The sequence below is a fragment of the Poecilia reticulata genome, linkage group LG5 (genome assembly GCF_000633615.1).
Source record: "Poecilia reticulata strain Guanapo linkage group LG5, Guppy_female_1.0+MT, whole genome shotgun sequence".
Lineage (NCBI taxonomy): Eukaryota > Metazoa > Chordata > Actinopteri > Cyprinodontiformes > Poeciliidae > Poecilia > Poecilia reticulata.
Genome location: NC_024335.1, coordinates 11,265,970 through 11,273,495, shown reverse-complemented (window position 1 = coordinate 11,273,495; position 7,526 = coordinate 11,265,970). Strand labels below are relative to the sequence as shown.

The window sequence follows — 7,526 nt, the reverse complement described above, 5'->3', positions numbered from 1 at the left end:
AGTAACTTCACTGAATGAAAAAATATTTTAACAAAAATACAGACCTATTGTGCATGCTAATATGAGACATCTAGTTTGCACTCAAGGTCTGTTGTTGTATTTTTTTTTTTTTTATCTGATCTGCCAGTTCCAATATTTATATTTCCATATTACATTATGCTTGATGATATTTCAGGTGAATTTGTAAAAGCAGTGAGACCTTCACAACAACAGCTTCATAACTGCTACAAAAATACTAATTTCAACAGTTACAGCTGCATCTCAAAAATTCCAATGAGCGCAAAACTTAGATGATATAAAAAATATCAGGTACGATATATTCCTATTTGCTTCTTCTTTCCACTCTTTCTAATCTGTTATTCTTACTTTATGAGACCAGCAGCCTTTTTGGTAATGCCATATGTGTCTAATGTGAGCTTTTGTTGCCGTGATACTCTGTCCTACTGGCTGAATATTGCATTTGAATGAAAAATGCAACTTTAGATCTGATAAAGTATGCTGTATTATCCAACAAGTACTGCACTCCAGACAGTTCTTTGAGATATGAATATTGGACATGCTGACAGTGTGACTATGGTATATTTGCGATATATTGTGCTGCTCCACACATTATAGATATAACCTGGAAGGGGAAAGAACATGATTTCTTCATGAACTGGCCTGAGTCAAAGCAATAATCAACAGTTGTCCAAGACTCACAAAGAGCTTCAAAAATCCTGAAAATGTCATGTACAGTTTTTTGTTCCCCACAAGAAACAATAAGAAAAGTAATGAACTACAATCCCTCTATGCAAACTGACTGCATAACAATCCACTGTTGAAAAACGGAATTACAGCTTGTTTAAAGTTTGTTGCAGAGCATTTGGACAAGCCATTGAAATACAAGATGAACCATTGTACGTCACTGCACACACAATGTTTGGAAGAAGATTGGTCCTGCACAACCCCCAAAAACGCCATGCCAAAGGTAACATTTTCATGTGGAAACATCCTGGTGTGATCTGTCATAAAGCATATCTTAATGCCAGAATAAAGAATAATTGAATAGTAAATTTACTGAGACATTCTTGAGAATAATCTAAAAATGAAACAAGTTTGATTACTGGCCTGATGAACTGAAATGAGCTTATGCATCTTTACAGCAACCATGAAGATGCTAACTGCAGAAACCCTGTACAGTTAGGTGCAAATTTGCTTTGCTTAATGATTCCGTGTTTGTCAAAACTGTTGCTTTACGTTGTATGAAGAGGTTTATGTTCTTATTTAAGAGAAATGTAAAAAAAAAATCTAGAACTTTTTCAATACCCCAAAAAACTATGAGAAACCAACTTCCTATTCACAGCCATGTATACCTCCACTATCATTACTCCAAGTCGCGACGCAGATTGCAAGCAGATTTCCTTCAAATCTGCCTCTTTCAGTGCTGATCCTTCAAAGTTGTCCTCCTTTCATGTCTCTCCTGTCAGATTGTATATTCTTCCTTCTAGTTGCAAACTGCTGCACAGCACGATTTGTTCCTGTCTTTAGAAATTCGGCTTTTGTTTAGTTGCTGTAGGGCTTGTGACAGTTCTTGGCAAAAAAAAAACAGACCGCTGCTGGCGGCCAAAAGCCCCCCTGCTTAGCTGGGACCTAAATACACCTCTGACAAACTTTCGAGTTTACACACAGTAACAAATCCCTGCCTGAAAACTTCTCCACATGAGAACCGCACGTTGTGTCAAGGTTGAGGGGGTCTCACAGATGTAGTCAGCGCTTTTCGTCACAGCGAGACCCCGCAACTCGCAGCCGCGTCACACAAACACACATTTGAAGGGGAGAAACAACAGGTCTTGGCAGCAGAAGAAGCAGCTGCTCTCTAAGGTCAGATTACAGATAAAGAAAACATTTTAGGTTGCAGGCCAGGAAAGCTCCACTGACAAGAGCTTTATTCCGACCGACACAGAGACTGCAGAGTTAAGGATTTTCTGCAAATACACACATTTGACTGTAACACAATTGTTCATTTAGGACATGTGCTCAGCCAGACTCATGAAATCACAAGCGCCCTCTCAAAAAACAGGGAGTCATCACCCTTTCCTTTGCCTCCTGTGTCTGTGTATGGCCCTAATAAATTCTCTCCAGCTCCTCCAATAACTTCCTCCTACTTCCTATCTGGCACGGCGCTCAGGAAACAATCAGAGCTGAGAGTAAGAGGAGTGCTGGACAGCCAGCAGCTCACACGGCAAGAGGCAGAGGGAAAATCTGAGACATGCACTTCAACACACGCACATACACACAACATATGCGCCGCTTGTCAAGTCAAACATTTGCAGTCTGATACCAGCTGCGGGCCCAAAGAAAACAATGACCCTCACAGTAATGTGTGTTGCATGCAAAAATTATAATCCACAGCTTCGGTGAAAATTGTTGAGATTGAAGAAAAACACATGAATTAAAATGAGCTAAATTGAGTCCTTTTTCATTTCTTTTCTTTAGAAAGTATCACATATTATGAAAAACAGACAAATTTGAGTGTGGTAAGAACAAAGACTAGGTAAACACAAGTCAAGTCAGAGCAAAAACATAAGTTTCACTCCCTGATTGCTCTATTTTAATAGCTGATGCTCCTGACTATGTGGTCTACAGTCCAATGTCACACTTTTAAACAGTTGGGCTTGATTCTAACTGCAAAGGGAAAGACTGAGACAAAGTAAGCCACAGGGCCGTTTTCCCCCCACCATCAGCCTGATTCAGCATTCTAATCGGAAATTTTCCAAGGAACGTAGTGGAGAAGCCATTCTAGCCTGAATTGGTCATTTTGTGGTAAAGGGAGCGGTCACAGGCCATAATCTGTGAAACCTTTAAGACATGAGGCAGAATGCACCCAGCCAATAATTCATCTCACTGTATAATTCAAGGCATTAAGAGCAGCCACGGTTTTGATCAGTGTAATATGCACGGCAATTTCGCAAGAAAAAAACTGCAACCAAACACAAAAAGCAGAGCCAAATTCTGCGACTTTTGGCACCGTTTCACAATCTATGCATGTATGATTGTTCAGAATATGAGTGAAATGCATGAGCACTGTGATGTAGAAGGAGATCATCACCCCCAACCTAAAACACTCAGCACAGAGGGATTAAAGTAGTTTCACATGAGTGCCCTTGGGTCACTGGAGCTCCACAAAGACACACCAGCCCCACACAAAAACCAACACACACTTATAAAATGCAAGACAGACTTAAGATAGGAGTAAGTCTCCTGTTATCTGTAACAGAGATTGGGATTGCCCTGGATATTCTCTTCTGTGCTCGTCTTCTTTTGACCACATTTTTTTTTTTTTTTTTTTAGGTAACATCAGTCCTACCAGTTGGTCTCCAGAGAAAAGAACAACTAAAACATTTAACAAGTTGTGGACAGCTGACACAAAGAGAACACTGTTCTAGGCCACTCCCCGGCTCCTCCCCTGAGTGGCCCGAACAAGAGGCCAGAAGGCTTATCTGTGAAAACCTGATGGTTTGGAGAGTATGTAAACATGTGCAGTGCATGAATGTGAATACAGTGCTGATAAATTGTGTTCGAGGGGAATTTGGGAGTGAAGAAGCTGGCTTATGTTACAAGATTTGGTCTAATTTGCTTTGAATCTTTTCACTTTCTTCTTTTGCTGAGTGAGTGCAACAAACAGCTCATGTCGTGTTGTCCTCTTCAGAAGAACTCCTCTGCAACTATTATATTCTAAATTGCCACTAAAGACGCTCCGCTAAGAGCTGCAGGCTTTTCTCCTGTGTCCTCACCAGACAGCCATAAGTGAGGCTGTATTTGTTCACTTCTGGCCCGACAGAGGGGTAAGTATCCGCCATTTGGACAAGCACTTCTGGGGATGGTGCTAAAAGGCAGCCAATGCCTGCACAAATGGGCACAAGCTCATTAGCTGGTCTTCTGTGGGTTTAGCACAAACGAGTGAAGCAGCTACTGTCGGTCAACAGAGCCACATCCAGAGCAAACGCAATGCAGTGCATGAAGATGTGCCCCGGCGTGGGAATAACCCAAAGACCATGGATTATTTGCAAAATAATGTATTCACAGTTTGCAATCATGTATGTAATCCAGATTTTCTTTTTTTTGTTGTTGCCTAATGAGGAGCACACATGGCCATTAACTGGCTCCGGCAAACAACCTGGAGGAACACAGCTGGGGTATTAAAAACAGACACTAACCCAAAATAATCTAATTGACCCCTACACCCACTGAGTTGTTAAACTTTCTCCTCTGCATTTCACTCTCTCACACAACAATAGAGCAGCTACAAAAAAAATCTGCAAAAGCGGAGAAACAAAAACTACAAGGAAGAAAAGACCACATCGTACCACAGAGGCCCGGCATATTCACACTGCCTAAAAACAAACAACAGAGGGACTCTGCCACTGCGGCAAAAAATACTTAATACTTTCCAGATTTTATTATTAAGAGACGTGATGAGTCTCATTTATTTACAGATATGCTGTTGTTTTGTTCTGAGGAAGACTTTCATTTTAGCACATTTCATTCACGGTAATCAAATCAAATGTAACTCTTGAGTGTGCTTTAATTTGACCTATAAAGTATCCTCAAGTAGTCATGAAAAAATTAATGGCATGAGATATCTGTGTCAAACAAGACTTGCACAAAAACTTTTTGCCCCTTAAAAGATAGACTGTGGTTCAGAATCACACAATCTTGTTGAAATGATTTAAACAAGTAAAAAAATTATTTGATAGAGTTTAATAATATGTCAGACCAAGAACTTAAGAGATTGATCTTTTCAGTGTGACCAACTAGATGGACTGCATTCTGCTACCAAGTTAAACCTGTTGATTGTCAGTGATTCACCTAAGCAGCTCTTATGACTGCACAAATTAGGAATGTTGTTTTGTTTCTATTCCACTCAAAACATAAAACTCTGTCAAAATGTGAAGCTAGGCTGAACCAAGAGCACATAGGACAGGTGTAGCCCGAGGTTGTATCTAATTATACAATTAGCCTGTTGCATATCCATGCATCTCACATCCTCACCTATGAATTATGTACTTAGTAGGACTTTGCAGAGTATCGTGGCATGCTTTGGCGATTGAGATGAGAAAACTCAGAAAGACAGGAGGAACTGAGCATCTTATTGGATAACTTGTTAAAGAAGATTTGAAGTTTGAGAGAGACACATCAAGTTGAAAATGATGTAATAAAATTATCTTAAGTTTGTAAAATTATTCATAGTAAAGTTAAAAGAAAAGCTAAAACCATAGAAATAAATAAATAAATTCATACACTGGCCAGTTACTCAGTTTAATTATTTACACAAACTTCTAATCATGCTGAACATTAAAAACATAATTTGATTAAAATAATAGTTTTCATTCTTAAAGCCTTGTGATGTTACAAAAAATATTTTATTAAACAGAAGCAAAGATCCCACATGGTAAAATTCAATTAATCATATCGTATATATAATTGTAAAACTGGTAATGTAAATTTCTAATGTTTCTTATCTTATTGTGTCCTAAATGTAACTCTACAAAAAAAAAAAGCAAAACATAAAAAAAATTTAAAAACTAACTTGGTCAAAATTGCTATTTGCCAGAGCTTTGATTAACATTATTTTATGTATGTCTTAAAGTGCACAGACTTGAAAGCAAACAGTGTGTTTTTGTTCCCATTGTTTTTTATTTAAATAGCAGCGCTGGATAAACTGAAGGCAAAGTTTCTGAAGCTCCTGATAAAAATCTTCTGTGAAATTCTTTTTTTTTAGGACAAATTTGTTTGACAATCTTAAAGCCATCTAGAGCAAAACTAATTTGTAACCTTTTATTATTATTATTATTATTATTATTATTATTATTATTATTATTATTATTATTATTATTATTATTATTATACTATTTATTTATTTACTTTTAGTTCTGCGTTGAAATGTCGCCTTGACTGAACTGCGCTGACCGATGAGGACCTCGTCTTACCTTCAGGATGCAGAGCTCCAAACCGGTCCGAAGTTATTCCTCCAAATCGTGTCGGTGTCTCCTTGGACCACTTGATATAACTGCTGGAATCCTCAAGGCTGGACGTGTTGGATCCAGCTGGGAACTCTGCGCGACAGAAAACATCAAACATGTTGGCTCGGTTCTTCTGCGTAAAAACGACAAACTTTTTTTTTTCTTTTCTTTTTTTTTTTTTTTTGTAATATAATGTGTGCCAATAAGCGGACATCTGGTGTAAATGTGAATGTACAGAGGCTGTCAAAGATGCCCCTGCTCTCTGGGAAAGTCAAACACAATCGTGTATCAATCTCCACATATTTTTCTTCCCTCCCAACGCAGGCAGCTCCGCGGAAAAATGTGAAAAATGACAATGATCTGAAAACTTCACCGAGGCAAGCGGCATGAAAAATCTCCCCGCTAAAGCCTGAGAACAGAAAGAGGGAACTTTTGTGGAGAACTTACCTTTTTTTTTTTATTCTGGCAGTCTCCCTATTCTTCCCAGTGAGGCCAGGTGCGCTTTTTAGTAACTTTGTTATAATTTGGCGCCTTGTTGTTTTCCGTAATATTTGTCAGAGGTTTGACAGTATAAGTGGAATGTTAAGTATGACTTTGGTATGAAATCAACGCACTACACTGGAAAACGAAGGGGGAGGGGAAAGAAAGACTTTTCAAGGAGGAGCCATCGGTGCGCGTCAATCAACAGGCTCATGGGGCCGAGACTCGGTTCCAGGCCGCGCCTACAAATCACTGAACACTGGGGCTTCCGGTCCCGAAACCTGTCTGACAGAGCACACGCAGTTCTGTACCAGTCAATAAAAATATAGAGAACTTCCTCGAGAGAACATGAATTAAACTTAAAGTTATCTTTATCCCAGAGGAACAGTAAAATAAAGCATAATTGAAAAAGCGTCCTTCCTGTAAGGAATTGAATTGGAACAGATGTCTGGTGCATAAATGCAAAATTCAGAGCACTGATTTTAAAGTATGTGGGTAAAAGAATCAATGACTAGGTTTCACATTTAAAGTGTCAGCTTATAAATAAAGCTGAATTTGTTTCCAGGGCATATTCCAGGTTCTGGCAGTTAACTTTTAAGGTAATTAAAAAAGTTAACTGTCAGCATTAGAGTGAAAGCCACAATGCTCCACTTGAGAAAGTACCTCTGCTGGGCTTCCCAGCAGAGGTACTTTCAGAAACAAACATTCTGATTGTTACACTGCTGGACAGCACTGGTCAAAAAAAAGACTGAGCAGAACTGGTGTCAACTTATTAATACACCAGGCTTGTTAATACTAAATAGTGAACTTTCTTATTTTACTCAGATACTGCACATATATAGAAAAATGTATATCTGTGCAGGTTTCACTGAATTGATCAAAGTTGCTTGTGATATTCAAAATGTTCTAAATAAATAGAAACAATAACGTCAAAGTGTTTTTGTGTCAAAACGAATAATTTGGTGCAGATAGAGAAAATATATAGAAATAAACCTAATCTTAGATTTTAATGAAATGACGTAAACCAAACTCAATGTATCTCAC

At 38.5% G+C, this 7,526-nt stretch overlaps 1 protein-coding gene across 10 annotated transcripts in view; it reads right to left on the bottom strand.

Annotated features, from left to right (window-relative positions):
• Window positions 1-6,622, bottom strand: part of tead3b (TEA domain family member 3 b) — a 35,127-nt gene extending 28,505 nt beyond the window's left edge. For 5 of the 10 annotated variants that reach the window (XM_008408965.2, XM_008408967.2, XM_008408969.2 and 2 more), the window contains exons 1-2: window positions 6,450-6,621; window positions 5,970-6,095 (exon numbers count right to left, since the gene is read on the bottom strand). The gene's annotated coding sequence lies outside the window, so the exon portion shown is untranslated. Of the gene's footprint in view, window positions 1-1,352; window positions 1,675-5,969; window positions 6,096-6,449 lie in introns of those variants that run through there. The other 5 variants (XM_008408962.2, XM_008408964.2, XM_017305024.1 and 2 more) reach the window with 3 other exon arrangements.
• Window positions 6,623-7,526: the final 904 nt, after the last annotated feature.